This window comes from Pararge aegeria, chromosome 4 (assembly GCF_905163445.1).
Source record: "Pararge aegeria chromosome 4, ilParAegt1.1, whole genome shotgun sequence".
NCBI classification, from domain to species: Eukaryota; Metazoa; Arthropoda; class Insecta; order Lepidoptera; family Nymphalidae; genus Pararge; species Pararge aegeria.
Genome location: NC_053183.1, coordinates 7,192,503 through 7,210,499, shown reverse-complemented (window position 1 = coordinate 7,210,499; position 17,997 = coordinate 7,192,503). Strand labels below are relative to the sequence as shown.

General features: G+C 33.9%; 1 protein-coding gene across 1 annotated transcript in view; it reads left to right on the top strand.

Moving 5' to 3' along the window:
- The first annotated feature begins 5,337 nt into the window (after positions 1-5,337).
- LOC120637652 (kynurenine formamidase) overlaps positions 5,338-17,997 on the top strand; it is a 29,908-nt gene continuing 17,248 nt past the window's right edge. The window contains exon 1 of the mRNA XM_039909574.1: positions 5,338-5,483. The gene's annotated coding sequence lies outside the window, so the exon portion shown is untranslated. The remainder of the gene's footprint in view (positions 5,484-17,997) is intronic.

Sequence of the window (17,997 nt, the reverse complement as noted above, 5' to 3'; positions counted from 1 at the left end):
GTTTTTGCTTGCATTTATTTATTTCAAATTAATTAAAAAATTGACTACATTTATTTGAAATTGCTTAAAATAAGTTCATTAAATCTTAAGACTTCTTAATAAAAGATATAAACAAGGTAAAGCTTCTTGCTTTTTAAACATTGTTTTAAGATAATAATCATCTGATGTGGTCATATTAGAACGATCGAATTTCGTATATATTATATCTAAGTCAAAATATGAAACGCTTTATGTGCGAATCTCAAAATTATTCTTACTCTAACTACTATAAGTATACTCTAGAATACAGGTGAATTGATAGTACTATTCTACTACTTACTCGTAGTTAATCTTAGTTGCAGTTATGTAGGTTTAGTTAAAATCTTAACAGACATTTAAGACATTATTAATTAATAAATAGAATATTTTTATTTATGAGAAGCAAGACATTCAGTAATGTCAATTTATAAGAATTATTTTAATTCATTACTCTTTATGCTTTGCTAAAAGTTATAGCACAATTTCAAATACGGTTTTTTTAAGTTTTGTTACTAAGTTGCAATGGTTTTTAAAGTTCATTATTTATAAAGGAAAATACATAAAAAAAATAAGGCATATTTACAACAAATTAATTGACTTACCGTAAACATTACAATAGTTTTGGCTAATATTTCTGCTAAATAAAAACAGATATGTTACTACTCAAAAAATACAGAGAACTTGTGAGTGCTGTCGCTTTAATAATAAATAGGTTACTTGCGTCTTAACTTTGTTTTGAACAAGAAATTCCTTAATATAGTTTACTCCATTAATATTTATTTTTTACATTATTAAAACATATTCTCCAATATTTTTTACATGATTAAGGCAAATCAGAAAAAAATAAGACTAGAGTTCTGAACGAGGCGTATACAAGACTTGTATACTACACGGTTTATTATCGCAGACTTAATTAGTAATTTTTAAGGGCCCCATACCTTTTACTTTGGGATTATTATTTTCTACGTCCAACATTAATTTCTGTTATTTTTATGATCAGAGCCGTGCCGACTGGCTGGAACCAGTGTAGATTTTGTATCATATCACTATCATATCATAAGATATTGTTATATATAAAAAAATAAATATCATTGTTTTCTTCACGTAAGATTTGCTTGAGCTTCGAGTATATTTTAAAAATATTAGAATTAAAGTTTGAATGTATTATGTTTCAAAGAGGTATTACGGAAAATTTATTTTGCTTCTATATTATTTTGTTTAAATGTAATGTATTAGGTGTATTGTAATGGTTTTAATGAATAATTTGTAAAAGTAAAAAAAAAAAACTAAAGCAATAATGAAAGATCTGCATCGGCCCAAGTTACGTAATTAGAAAGGGAGGTAGAATTAAGGGTAGCCTTACTAGAATAAGAATTAAGGTTGATTGATAAAGAAGAATGTTGAAGTTTTACTCGTAGATTATAGCACGGCCAGCGTTATTGTCGCATACAATGTATTATCTTTTTTATTTGAAGTTAATAAAGTTATGGGTCTAAGTTCGGACTGATATTGTTGGTTTTAATTTATGCCTACCCACATTCTAAACTCAGAAAAATAAAGGTAAGGGGATGATACAACATTAATTTCGACCTAAAAGTGCTGATAATCTGATTTATCAAAGCACAGCTCCTATATCACTGGACGATCGAGTTGAAATTCGTCACACATGATATAAAGGCCGATAAAAAAGTTTTTTTTTTAATTCAGCCCGTTAATAGTATATGTATATGGTATACTATTTTTAGAACATGGTGTTTTTTTAACTTAAGTTAAAAAAACACCATGTTCTAAAAAACCTTGTTGTTTAAGTTTACTCAAAAGGTCTGAAAATGTAAGTTCCGCTGTCCTCATGGTGTTATTACAATACTCGTTGGTATTTGTTTAACATGTTTTAATTAAGGATAATATTGAGGTCCTGAGTTCGATTACCGATCAGACCAAACTTTGTAGGTATTTTGTTTTCGTTTAAAAACATAGTTTCCAGTCCAGAGTTATAAAATCTGCGGTGTCATCGCTGTGCTTCGGAGAGAACGTTAACCGTTACAACAGTCCTGGTGCTCCTAACATATGACAATATCGTAAAAGTCCGCCAACGGGCATTAGAGCAGCGTTGTGGGTCGTCAGCTCAGATTCTAGACTGTCAATGGAGCAATTGTTTTGTATTTAATTTTCATGCATCTCTGAAACGAGATAAGAGATTGTTTTCCTAATTAAAAGGTTGCCTCGCAGAGATCGGTTCTAAGCGATAAGGCCGCCTTTTGTATTCTAATAATTTATGACATGACAACCTTTATTTTTATATTTTTTGTTGTGTCAACCAAAAAATAAAAAAAAAGGTCATTCAAAAAAGTTATTACTCAAATTTGATTAAAATAAACCTATTTCGGTATTAGTGACTGCACAAAGTATATTGCCAGAGTGGGCAAAAAGCAGGAAGATTGCATAATGGAAAATGCACCTTTTGTACGAGTGATATATGACAACGTAGACAATACTTTTGTGCATGTATGAAGTGGTCTATCTAGGCTAGTTTGCAAAAATAGAATAGGCTGTACAAATATGTGTCGCACTGATTTTTTGAAACTTATTTATTTTTACGTTGAAGTTAGACTTAGCAAGTCTTAAGCTTAGTACCTACATTTACCTCGGAAAGGGAAACTGGAAAACTGAAACTGCGCGGATGTAGTCTGCACGAGTATACGAGGTATGTGTGTCAACTGTCAACCGGTTTGGACCAATTACGTCACTGGCATTATGGGCACTGTTGGTGTTTCTTATGGTTGTGAAGTAAGACGATCCCAAAAAAAAATATTGGCAAAAGTTGTTTCATCTAAGGCTCTATTTACTATTTCTAAATAGAAAATAGTGGCTTCTTTTATATACATATACTTATAACTTCAAAATATAGGACTTTCAAATTATCTTACAAACCCCTTTCCACTAATTTAGGGGTATTTTTTAAAGAAACTCTGAACGGATAAAGTAAACCTGCAATTAAAATTTTAATGTTCAGTATTCTCACCATTGGACTCTTTTACAGTCTTTGAAACCCTATTTTATCCCTTTGTGTTTAAATTTCCCTATTTAAAAGTAGTTTATGTTACTTCCCTTTTAACCTCTACCTGCCATTAAAATCGGTCAATTCTATCCTTATTATTTAGACAATTATGCAAAAAATAGTACTGCGCATTTTCTATGCAATTAAATAAAATTAAACTGTTTTTTGGTAGGTCTGGATAGGTTTTGGTGTTTTTTGTCAAAAAAAGTTGTCTTAGAAGCGAAGGTCCCGGGTTCCGGGTTTATACTTTCCATGTGTTCCCATTTTTATCAAGTCGAGATCTCTTGGGGGAATACTGGAGAATTCGAGGGAACTCTTCAAATATTATAGATATAAATTTTTAATTCGGTGCCAAGTAAAATGTAGAAAATTACTGTCCCTAGCACTATACCTACATGTAAAAGGGAATGCGATGTACATCCGTGATCCATGCCTAATAATTTTCTACATGTTAGTCGGCTCCGACGAAAAAATGTTACCTGTAGAAAATATTTATTTTTTGTTTTTTTGTTGTAAAGCAAAATCGGTTTTTTGGTGAGTGTACTGGCATAGAGTGTGATATGTTCGCAACACTAGCGTTGTTATTTGATAATATTGAAAATAATAAAAGACCGACTAGCATTGAGAACAATCATTTCTTGTTGCTAGTCGGACTTTCATTATTTCATAAGATGTTTTAATTCGATTTTGTTGTTTAGTTCTAAAACTGAATATTCAATGTTTGAACCGAGTTTTGTTTGGTGTTGGGTTCTAGTGGGCGTAAGGTATAAAAGACCGGTTGGTCCATTACGTTATAGCAGATACATGAATGGTACATCGATTAGGAGTACCTACCTACGCAGTATAGTTAGGACGGCTACATCTCGGCGATTTTGGTTTTTATTTCATTAACACGCGAAGCAAAAACGACAGGTTGTTATAAGTTTGACGTGTCTGCGTCGTGACGTGAAAGTTGTGGAGAGGACGTCATTTTTAGAAGTATCATTCGGTTAGTTTAGGTTCAGTGTGACTTGGAGTTATGAGATGTTTGTTCAGATTTCCGCAAGATAATTAATTGATTCAACATCCGGGTGAAGTTGAGTTTTTAATTTTACTAGAAATTTATTTATTTATTTATGTTCTTATTCTAACACTATCATTACAGAATACTTAAACCTAAGGCGATCTATCGCCTTAGGTTTAAGTATTCTGTAATGATAGTGTAGCTTTTTTTTTTTAAGAAAATTTTAACATCATAATATTGAATTACCTATTCCTGTAACAAATGACCCACATTACGATCCTTGTGAATTCACTCAGAACGCAACAATACAAATCACATTGCTCTGATATGATATTGAGGATGCGGAGGGCGCGGTTCATTGGTGCCTCTTTTAATAAATTTGTCCGCCCAATCGGTCCAGCAGTGACGGCCATCGCCTCCGCCTCACATACCCCTCGGACAGAGTACGGAGTGACATTTTACACAGTCTTATGTGAGAGACCTCGTCCGTGGAAGAAGCAGTATTATTCCTGTCTAAAGGCGTGGTTGCCGGTGTATTTACATCAATACTAGGTAGGTACCTACTAGAGTGCACTAAAGTTCAAATAATCAATAACCAATAGATATTATAAACATAAATGGCTAAGTCTGTATTGTAACGAGCACAATAGCCAAACTCAAAAGTGATAAAGAACTGAATTATATTTCTTTGTAACACAAGTTGATCTAGGTCGTATGGTGGTATTCGTGGTAAAACAATGTCCATAGCCTGCATTGTGCTGTAGGTATTAGTTAGGAGTCATGTGTGTTGATCGCTTTTTAGACAAAACTCTATCGTTTGTCTTTTAATTTTTTTATTCCTCTACATGTTCGTTGTTGACTGCAATCACAAGCTCAGTTGGTAAGTGACGATGAAGTATAAGATCGTAACGGCTAACCTGTTAGGGGGTATGGCAGTTATATTAAACTTATACCCCTAATTTGGATCTACGCGACATTGAACGGGAACGCAAAATCGCTTGGTAGGACTCCTATGTCATTAGGGAGGTAACTAGCTCTGGAGGCGTCAGACCACGGTAAATTCCGAAATTGCCCCTGCAAGTCATCGAACCATGGACCCCCGCCTGTCAGGGAATGAGATGAGATGAGGGTCGTCAAAAAATGTTCTGTAAAGTCTGAAGTTTGTAATCTGCCTTAATCCGCTGTAATAAGGCATAGTGACTCGACGCACGTACCAACTACGATCGAGATCTCGAATCTCGATGTATCGATCGACAAGTCTCATTCCGACCGGCGAAACGGTTGCGCGTGCGTTCGTGCGAGCTCAACACGGCCGTTCTTTGTTTACAAACAATAAATTTATCTTTGACCCTCGAGTTTTATCACCCGTTCACCAAAAATATCACTGGACACGGACTTTTATTGGTAAGTCACCTGTCGCATTAATAGTGCATTAAACTGTATTTAAAGGGTAGATTATGAATATTTATTTTTAGGTAGGCTATACCTAGTTACGTATCTCTTAAGAAAATTACGGTTTGTTAAGATCTTGTTGTTTTCCAATTGTGATAACTGTTATGTAAAAATTATTTACGAGTAAAACATAATGGTAGATAAATACCATAAACTAATAAATCATTTTTAGCTAAACTAACTTTCGATATTATAAGGTTTATAAATTCGCTTCATAATTTGCTTAGTAGAGGGAATGTTTTCTTCTTCAGAGCAGGAAAAATTTGCTTTTCAAGGTACTATTAGTTAGTAGTTATTTAAATATACTAAGTTTATAATTTTTTATATATACATATTATGTATATGTATTTAAATTATGTATGTATTGGTATCTATACATTTTTGTATATATTTACATTTAGAACGCTCTTGGCTAAATCCCGTTCTCTTGCTGTAAAAGTCTCTTCTACAGACTAAGGTTGCCTGTAACAGATTGCTTGCAGAAATAAGGCCACCTTTGCCTGTGTACAATGTGTTTACTGTAAATTTATAATTGTTTCTTTCCCTTTATGTTTTGCGTGCAATAAAGTGTTTATTCTTCTTTTTCTTCTACAAACTAACCGTCAATGAAAATTGTGATTTTATTGTTTGATGGAAAATTTTTAGGATTACTTTTTGTTTGTCTGTCTGTCTGTCTGTCTACCTGTTTTACTGTCTTAGAAAATACCTATACTTCTATGTATAATTTTTATATTTAATAACATCAATTATATTGCAATTAATAGAAACGTATTTATGTATTATCAATATTATTAGATAAAAATATTGTTTTCATAAAAGTAAGAAATGGAGTAAGTAGCTAAACGTGTTACTCCATATTTGCAAATCTCTTGGTCTTTCAGTTTAGGCTGTGTATTGGTGTGATTAGTATTTTCTAACAGTTAGAAAATACTATATTTCAGATTGGTCAGTACTAGGGACCAACCTATCCATAATTGCTGATTAGATAGAACCTACCTATTTCTTTATTCAATGTTGTAGTAAACTGTACTCGCATTGAATAGTAGACTGTTCTTTTGATAGCTCTTTCGTACTTATTCGAAAGTTGGAACTATAGTCGTAAAAAAGTAATAGGCCCGTTTTGACATTTGTCATCGCGACGTAACTAGTTATGGAACCATAAGGCTCGGGACTCGATACTCACGATAAATCAATTCAAGTTTGTATCAGTACTTGATTGATATTATTATGTATTGTAAAGTGTTCGTTCGTTCAAAGTATTCCTTTAACTTCACAACCAATACGCGTGACTGGCTGTTGATTATACATCCACTTTTCAACATGTTGAAACAGAGTTAGTACCCACTATATAACAACAAACACAAAAATCGAGTCAAATCTCTAAGTTTAAATTAATGTCCAAAATAGAAGAGCCATAGTTAACGTAATAGTAAACAATATATATCAAACTTAAACGAGCGCACAGTCAACTTTACAAGATGAGGAACGAAAAACTGCGCAGTGCGCGCGGGGACGCTTCAGTCATGTGCCGCTTGATCAGATACATCAACTCAGACTCTTTATTTAGAACCCATTTTGAGAACCTAGCTCATTCTTTGCAGTAAAGATTACTACACAAAATTTATGTTCGAAATTCAGTAAAAAAATGGTTACAGCTAAAAAGACAGAACGTAACTGTTTTCGGAACGTTTCGCAACAATTATAAATTGCATGCTACTATAAAGTAAGCGCAAAAAGAATACTCGCGATATATTCTTTCATATTATTTAACGTCCCAAAAAAATTTACGTATTTTTTAAAACACCGTATGTAATTTATTTTTATTTTATTGTTTCTTTCAGTTTCGTTCCAAGTTAAATTCTGTGGTCTTGCACAAATGTCAAAACGGGCCTATTACATTTTTACGACTATACCTACTCGTACATACTTTTATTTATTTTATGCTCTTAGCATGGATCAACTGCAACCTGCTTTATAGGTTACAACGTTCCATTTTTAGACATGATCGCTGAATACTAACGTAGGTATCTAGATAGGTCGGTATCTATCTGCATGTTGTGTTTCAGAATTAATCAATTAGAGAGTCTATCAATGTTTCGATCGACCAGTCTTAAATTCCTTTCTTATCTATTATCTACCTTTCTTTTTAAAATATGCTTCCTACATTATTCTTTAAAAAAAAAAAGTAAACAAGATACTTATGATTATGGTTACTTGCTGTTGGTTACTTTTATAATAACTTTGGTAGTTAAGTACGTATGCAACGTCTAACCGAATTACGAAATACTTTTGAAGGGTGCTTAAGTATATTTCATTAGGAATCACCCAGTAAATATATTAAATCAAAAGGAGCATATTTATTTTTCCATGTACCTTAACTAATTCAAAACATTCTAAGTGTTTACTTATGACAACTCTATTAAATGTAAAAGACCGAAACGTTCATAGTACCTACACGGACCTAATAAAGTAACATGAGTCTCTCTTTTGCATGTTACTTATTTAAAGACTGTATTTGATGTGGTTGGCTCCAAGTAGCTTTTCAGACAGTAAATAATGAACCTTTAAAGGCTGTGAAGTAATATTTCGGTTTCCATTAAAACGTTGTATTTTATAGGTACTTCTACTATAGATAAAAATTCAACTGCAGATCTCTGTAGGAAGTAAATATTCCCACATTCCTTTCTATTTGAATAAACTAGTCTCCTATATACACTTTGATAACTAATTGATCTATTTAAAAAGTTGTATATAGTTAGCTGTCACCTGTCTAACTTTATACTAAAATGGAGTAACACCTTTTTTCTGGATTCAGTTTCACACCGTGTACGGCGAAGGTAACAACATTAGCGCGATGCTACGAAATAAATTAATTTAAAACTTTTGTAGTTTGTAAACAAGTTTTTAATCTACTTGCGCTACTTCCTATTTGTCAAGGCAAATCGAACGAGCCAAAACACCATGTTCTACTTACGCAACCTACCGTTTTATGTTTAAATTATAGATTTACTAGCTGTTTGTTACTCGCGACTTCATCAGCGTTAAATCCGATATTACACAAATCCCGTGGAAATCGTCAGTTTTCCCCTCGGGAAAGTATTTACTTAAATGATGTAGTAGGTACATAACTTTTGTATACTAGGCACAACTTTCCACTTTAGGTAGGTTATTGCAATTTTCTTACAATTTAAACAAACAAAAAATCTTTCCTCTCTTTAATACCATAATTTCATCTTAATGCATCACAAGTCAATTGTAATATGTGTATCAAGTATTTAATGGACTGTAATAGGCCTGATTGGCTTACACCGCGGCATTTTTCTCACGTTTGCCATTCTTATACCCGTCGTAACATCTAAACGATAGGTCCTATTTAAATAATTTAAAGAGGAATTTACAGGTACATATTAATTATATAACTAATTATTTCAATAAGGATAAATATCATGACAAGAATGTCATCATCTTTCGATTTTATTAGTCTGATCGAAAATTTTGAACAAAAAGCGGTTATTGTGACTTTACTATTTTATATGTATATGTGGTATGATTTGTTCCGACATCTTTAACATCATTGCTATATTTCAGCAAATTTAGAGAAAAACAATAAATTATACATAAAACCTTCCTGATGAACACTGCTTTTAAGCGATAGTACTCGTAGAAAGCCCCCTGTTTGTAATGGTCACGCTGAAATTTATACTGTTTGGCGGTATGTGTTTGTCGGTAAGATTGTAACTAGCCATAGCCGAAGCCTTCTACGAGACCAAATCAGAAAAAATACAAAATTATTATAAATTCCTAAAACCGGAACTTCTCACTTACCTATAGGACCACATTTGGAGGCAAGGTAATATTACGTTTGGAAAATAAAAATATGTTGATGATGACTTTTTTAGATATGATAATTATAATTATCTTTTAAACTAAAGTGTTTTCAAAACGGTTGATATTCACAAGTTGCTTTCTAAGGTACAGAACACTCACGAGAGCCTGGCTCGAACATGACGGTTTTAATATTAGTGTAGATAGTGAAGATAACGTACGATACTACGCATTTAACGTAAGGGGTTTATACTTATATATAGGTGGTAACCGGTAGGAATGATGTAGTTAAGATATATTCAGAGTGGGGTGAGGGCATTGGTCCTTTTCTGGCGGTTCTGAATTCACGTGGGTATCGAAATCTCGAGTAAATGCAATGAAACGACGTCACTGGTGATTCGTGGAGAATTTGTTGCATTCAACTTCATTTATAAACTATAAGTGACAGCAAATAAGTACCTTACTAAGTAAAAATGCTACCTGCTACCTGATTAAGTCATACAAGGCTCTAAATATCACATGCTTTAACGGTGAAGCAAAACATCGTTAGGGAACCTGCATGCCTGAGAGCTCTCCACAATGTTCGCCACACATGTGAAGTCTACACATCTGCACGTGGCCAGCGTGGTCGACCACGGCCTAAACCCTGTTCCCGGTAACGATGATGATGAATCTGTATATATAAAAATGTATACTATCTAAGTGTGTCTCAAAAACGGCACGATCCAGGAATGGTTTAAAAAAAAGAACGTAGCTTCACAGAAAGTTCGTGTAAGTAAATTGCCCTAGTCACTAACTAGTGCAAATGTAGGAATATGCATGCCACTTGCACTAGTATCTAACTTGTACGTAACTACAATACGGACGATATGTAAACCGGGCACCAAGAAACTCTTGCAAGACTTAAGCGAGCGTACTTGCATGTTTAAATACGCTAGATTGCACGCGATCGCCATCTATGTTGGACACACACGTGCTATTCTTCGCTTTCTATCTCACTTGCGACAGTGTTGACAATGCGAATCTACACTAGATTCGCTTTATACGTTAGTATAACCAGAGTTTGAAGCTACGTCCGGCGCTATAGCTACAAAAAGTAAATAGGTGTACGTAGTTCGTTAAGTTTTTGCAGACACTAGGCAATAAAAATGAATGTCAAGGCTGATAAATTGATAAGACTCAAAAGTACAAATAGAATTGTTACATTACACAAAGAGCAATTTTGCGTAACCGAAATTCAAGATCGTATTGACGTTGTAGGTACACTTTTTGTCTGATTAAGATTTAGTTCATCAATTGGTTAGTGCAAGTTTTTTATTGTCAACGCATTTATTATGAAATTTATCCTTATTGGCTATACAAAGCGAAAAGTAGGAGAATCTTTATGGTGTAATTTATAATTTTATATCTACTCCTAACCAAACAGATCTTCGGTATTGTACCTAATCTCTACGCACGTTACGCTACGACAACGGAGGATCCTCAAGATATGTCGACTTTACAATGAATAATTGATAAGGCAACAATTATTCATTGTTAAGTCAACATCTGCGTAGAGAGTACATTGCCGAAGATCTGTTTTGCGTGAAGTGTAAAGATTGGAGAAATTATAAATTACACCATACAGATTCTCTTGCTTTTCGCGGAGTATAGCAAATTAAGCTTAATATTAATAATATATCATAGAATTCTGCGCGCAGCTTTGTCTCGCCAAAGTTCATGCTAAAGTTTCATACAATGAACTACAACATACAAACATCGTAAGTGAAGATCTGTGTGGGATGTGTTATAATAAAATGATCTCGGAGATCGCATGCAATCTAGAGCATATACACCTGCAAGTACAGCACAACACACAGTACCGACAAACGTGTAAGAGCGATAGATCGAAGCGACCGATTGCTTGAGTGTGGGCTAACTGGGCGACGACAGCTAAAATCTAGTTTCGACAAGCAAATCCATTTATTTAAACCTAAAAACAAGTTTAAACTAAGTATTTGTTTTCGCTACAGTTTTTTCCTTTACGCGATCGAAAGCGCAGAATTCAAAATAAGAATCATATTTAATAAGAAAGCTCGGGGGACTATTTCTCTCTTCTTAATTTAATCTTTATGTTATGCCAGATGCGATCGCTCGCCGATCACTGTGACGGATTGCCTGTGAACCCTTTAGTTGCACCATGACTATAATGTCTATTTGTTGACTAGTATATATGTAAAATAGCTGTAGGTAAACGTAAACGGTAACCGCGGGAACCGCCAGTTTTCCCGGGGATTTTTATTTATAATAATTAATAAGAAGTAGAGCATAACTTTTATGAACCATCATTAAGTATACATTTTATTGCCAAAATTTTGATACTTTAGGTTAAATTATTGCAATTTATTAAAGGATCTTATATAAAGGATATAATTTTTTGAGAAAAAATTATAGCCTCGTGATAATTTAGCTTTCTACTGGTTAGAATAGTGCCAGTAGGTACTTCCAGAGCCTATTGGGTACAAACACACAAACGAACAAAATCTTTTCTCTTTATAATATTAGTACAGATAATTTAAATGCCTCGAGCTTTCTAGATACGGGCATAGCTGCTGCGGAAAAATCTTAATTTTAAGGGAAAATGATTTTCTATCTACGTAGACAAAGTCATGGGAAAACGATGTTTTATTATGTATAATATTTTATATATTGAGCTTATTAGGTCTTTTTGAGCGATAAATTGAAGCGTCTCAAAACACCTGTTACCTTCATGCACTACCTACCGCTACATATCTTAATTTCAACTGAAATGTTTTAATTAAATTTGTAGCTACCTTACTTCTGACCTCAGAATTAGGAACATACAGAATCCTCATTCAGACATTATTGCATGCAGTGCATTGTGTCAAAGACAGAAGAGATGTCCCGAGCACACCTCACTGCACACCCTCGGAATGTAGCTAGCTCATAAACTTCTCCCATTTTCCTCATATTATGGTAAACGTTTGGATCAGTAAAGGTGATATAATATTGTGGGGATGGGTATGCTTATATAACATGATACTGAACGTAACATTAGATCTACCTTTACCTAAGTTTAAACAATACATTAAAACACATTTAACCAACCCTGGTTACTCTTGGAAGCAGGCAACTCCGCTCTCATCTCTCACAAAACAGAAAAATTCTAAAGATTGTTAAAGTATAAATTGAGGTTGGAAAAGAGCCATCTGCTGAGTTTCTTGCCGGCTCTTCTCAGTGGAATTTGCCTTCCGAACCGGTGGTAGAGTCACTAAAAACAGACTGACTTGAAGTTTCAAAAGTTCTTATAAACTAGGCCTACCTGTAAGAAATGAATTTTGAATTTTTTGAATTGTCAACTGCTAATTGAATGAAGTGACTAACCGCCTGTTCGAGAAATACTTCTTAAGTGGATTGGTTTTTGATGCTCGAATATTAGCCGTATACACGGATTCTGTATGTTCTTAATTCTGCGTTTCTGACATGTTTAGTCATACAAATAATATTGTATTACAGTAATGAATAATTTGTTTAATATTTGAACAGCTGTTCAAGCCGACATGTGATTTGTGTATTCACTAAACAAGAGGGTAATGTCCTAGCATACATCAACTTACATACTAATAATATAAAAGCGAAAGCATATTTTATTGGCAATACACACATCGCCATCTTGCCCCAAAGTAAGCGTAGCTTGTGTTATGGCAACAAAGATAACTGATGAACAATTTGGAGAATAAATACTTATAATATAATGTGCGTTCGCTTCGACCACGTGAACGTGGGTTCGATTTTCACAACTGGAAAATGTTTGTGTGATGAACATGAATGTTTTCAGTGTCTGGGTGTTTATATCTATAAAGTATTCATTATAATATTCATCAATCATGTTAGTACCCATAACACAAGCTACGCTTACTTTGGGGCTAGATTGCGATGCATTTATTGTTCTGGTATAATATTTTTTATTTTTGCGCCTACCACAAATGTTTTTTTAATGAGGATTACTAGTAGAGATTGCTAAGCCTAAGATTCGCCTTTTGTGTATTGTATTTTATTCTTGTGCAATAAAGTTTAAATAAAATAAAAATAAAGTGTAAATGTAGGCTTCTATTATTTATTTTTTATTCAAATACAAGCAGGCCCTCGACTGCCTGGTAACCCGGGACCTAGCATTGAAAATAACACTACACACACCACTGCGCCAGCCAGGTCGACAATATACCTACAAATTATATAAAGAACTTTTTTTTTAATTTCAGATTCACAGACTGTCATTTCGATTTTATTTATTTGTCTGGCATTCATTGACTTGATTTTAATATGCTTAGGTTTTATTATTCAAGAATTCCCACCCATATCTAAAAATAAATATAATTCTCGAAGTATGTTTATAAAGAATAAGACGTTATCAATTGATAACCTTGAAAGCTACGTGTATATAATATTATAAGTGGGTAATTACTAATTAATGATACTAAAACAAGTAAATATTTACAGATCATTTATATAATACTTCATTAATCCATAGCTGGTACCTACTTGGTAACTATAATTTATTATCTGTAAATTTGCCTATTAGGTTTATTACAATTTAAATAGTTACTGGTATTGACTATTGTTATTTGGTAAATATTGTTATCTAGCTAAAATTTGTGAATTTATCCGTACGTTTGCGCGGCGAAACCCTTCTGTCGTTATTGCAATGGGCATAAAAGAACTTTTTTGTCTTTGTAGATATTAAAAGCACGAACTTCTAGCCAGTGCTTCTTGGGCTTTGCTAGTTTTAGCCTTGGATTAAAGATCTTGAGGCATATTTTACTGACATAAGTTTTTGATAAGTAGTGATAGCCTAGTGGTTAAAACTACGGCTTCAGTTTCTGCACGGCTAGCATGGGCAGAAGACAATTATATCCCCGGGGAAAGGCTATAAATTTATCTTCTCCCACAGCTTTATCAACTCTCAGAGCACTGGCGCACAAGTGGAAATAATATCCAAATAATATCCAAATAATATATGTGTGTTAATAATAAGGGGTAAACGTCTCCTATTCCAAGTTCCAGTGATTTAGCCGGTGGTCATGTTAATTATATCCCTTGATAGAGGATATAATCGGGGGATATAATTTTTATCCCCCGCTCGTGCTAGCCCTGCTGCGGGGCCAAGTTCGAACCCCGAAACGGAACTATAACTTTTCTAAGTTTTGTTTGGTTTAAGCAATTAAGAGTCACTCCCTTTAACGGTGAAGGAAAACATCTCTCATAATGTTCTCAGCGTTTGAAGTCCACCAATCCGCACTTTGACAGAATGTGTACTACGGCGTAAACCCTTTTCATTCTGGGAGAAGTCCCGAGCCCTGTAATGTGTCGGTAATGGGTTGATATACTCTTTGCTGTCCATGTTACATGGCCGTAAGTTCTAAATCCTGACTCCTTTCTCACCCTAAAACTTAAACCTATTTCTATTATTACTTATTTAGAAATCTACAAATGGCAAAATGTTCAGTAGAATCCCCAGTCCGCATCTATTTAAAAGTTGGGCGATACTGCGACACCCCGTTTTAGATGTAAAACTTCAAAGTACATATAACTAACTTACTACGTAAAAAAAACACTATACTACGTATAATGTATTAATGATTTCGTTTCTTACTTTGTAGAAGTTTGTGTCATGGTATTTTTTTTTTATTGTTTTTACATCATATATATCTATCTATTGACGTAGCCTGCCGACCTTATAGGAAAGTAACAAATCCTAATCAACTTTTCCTGCTGATGTTTTCTGGATTTAAAACTTAAAGCTTGGATTTATCCAGACGGTACATTTCACTAATAAATGAATATGTTGCAGTAGGTAGGTAGGTATCTTATGTTAAAAGAAGAGATAAAGGAATGCATATAGCATAAATTTACATAGATTGACATATTAATAAATATATATGCCGCACTGATTAGACATTATAGTAAAAACTGGTATGCGAAAACCAATATTTGATCAATTTTTTGCATGTAACGCAAAAGGAAACAGTAACTAAATCCTCAATAGACAAAAATACTTAGCTATATTATGGCCGTATAAGATATTTGATATCTATATGAGTGTTCAATTTCAAACAGCATTATTCCTACTAAGTTATGGTTTATGATTACAAAAGCCTGTTTATTGGTCGGTCTTTCTTAACCGCACCGATAGACAAAGGGCTTATTTTGCAAAGAGGTATCTACCTAATATTAAGGCTAGAGAGTGAAAATGCACGAATCCTTTAGGATAGAGTTTATTCGTTATCTTTCACGCATCGAGTGTCTCATTTATTCTATCTGATGCCCGCGACTTCGTCTGCGTTTGTTTTTGTTTTTTGAGACCCATGGACATTAAATTTAGGTGTAGTTGAACTGAAATTTTTAAGTTGTGTATTCCTTAAAAAAAAAAAAATCTATTCGCATAAACAATATCGGAAAAGAACTGTCTAACTCCTCCTATCAATTACAAAAATTAGTAATCGTTATAGGACGATTCGAAATTCGCATTGTTAGTTGATTTATATGCTAAAGGTTAACGAAGAACATTTCTAACATTTTTTATATAGTCCTTGTGTAAAATCGTCAAACTTTTTCATCACCTCTCTCAAAGGAACTGAGCTTAATTTCGAGATAAAAAGTATCCTATATTACTTCTATTAACTCCAAGAATATGTTTACAAAGTTTCATGATGACCGGTTCAGTAGTTTTTGCGTGAAAGCTTAACAAACAAGCTTACATTCACATTTATAATATTGGTAGTGATAGGGATAGGCATAGGGATAGTTGAATGCCGCTAAGCAACATTTTCGTCCGTCAATTATTACTACAAATAAAAAAAGCACGCGAGTAAAGCCATGCCGGCCAGAATGACAAGGGTTTATGCCGTAGTCCACCACGCGGGCCAAGAGCAAATTGGTCGACTTCATTATGGAGATTGCAGAACTCTCAGGCATGCAGGTTTCCTCACGATGTTTGTCTTCACCGTTTAATCAAGTTATATTCAATCAAGCTTAAAATGCACATGACTTAGAAAACAGAGGGGCTTAGAGGTGCGTACCGGGGTTCGAATTCAGCCTTCCCGAAAGTGAAGCTACCACGCGGGCTAAGAGCAAATTGGTCGACTTCATTATGGAGATTGCAGAACTCTCAGGCATGCAGGTTTCCTCACGATGTTTGTCTTCACCGTTTAATCAAGTTATATTTAATCAAGCTTAAAACGCACATGACTTGGAAAACAGAGGGGCTTAGAGGTGCGTACCGGGGTTCTACCTCAGCCTTCCCGAAAGTGAAGCTATAGGCTATCTACATGTACAGAGGGGCGTATAAAGAGTCACACATACATAATAGTACCTACCTACGTTAGTTTATGCATTTCGTACCAACCTAGTAACAATAAGAATATTCATTGTTCTTAGTGTGAAACCGACAATGGCTTTGTGGCATTAAATATATCATTTATTGCGACATTTATGTTTCATAAGATGACTAAATAAATAAACGAACTAAGCATTAGTTGTTATATTTTCAACAATGGGATCCAAAAATGACATGGCTGTTAAATGAGTAATGCTGACTAAAAATAAATATTCTTGTAGGTACGTCTTACTTACATGCTTATTATGCTTTAGTAATAAAATCAGGTCATTAGCCTTTTATTGCAAAGCTATATGCAGGTAGGTATGTTAACACAAAGCGTTGTTTGTGATAACTGATGCCCTTTTTATCGTATTGAGCCAAATCGGGATAGGTCGGTACATATCTAAGTATATAATATACTCGTAACGCAGTAGCTGAACTATTGGATATATATAGTTGCTAACTGGGCGAGTTCATAAAAGCTACTAAGTGCGCATATCTGTGGTGGTGGTGTCTCAAGGTACTTCAGGTCTTTTTTTTTTAGTATTGGTCACTTTTTGAATTATCATCATTTTTTTTGTATTCCTTTTTTCCTTCGACAAACGGATCGGAGACTGTTTTAGGCCGGTACCTACTATAGATGGCTTTTTTTACCTGTTTATTCTAAATCTGTTGAACTACATACAAGATACTTATAATATGTGCATTGCAGTGCATCAGGTTATATGTTAACATCCACCATTTATCGTCACAAATAACATCTGCTAAAAAACGTATGTTTTCTTTGTTTTTTTGTCTCCTTTCTCTCCTTTTCCAGTATAATATTTTTTCACTAAATAAATAGTTAATTTGGCTATCTACTCGTACGCGCTAATTTACAATTACTTTTTTAATTATTCATTTTTTTTTTTGCCCGCTCGCTATTCTGTAACTTTCGTTAGCGTTTTGAAAGATCACTGCTGGGTATAGAATATTTCCTTACCATGCTGAAAGAAAGTATTTACCTATGAGAATATTTTCATTATCATTAGTCTTATAAGATTTGTTCGCTCATAATCGAGGAGTCGTTTTCGACTGTGAAAATACATGACAGTCGGAGTAAAATTGATCTTATTTTCGTTTACGTATTGAACATAACTTTTGTAAAAACAAAATCAGAATATCGTATTTTCGACTCTAAAGCAAGTAGCAAGTAGTATTACAGTCCATTTTAGTATTCAGTTTAAAACTATTTAAAATAAATAGTTTCTTTCAGCCTGATAA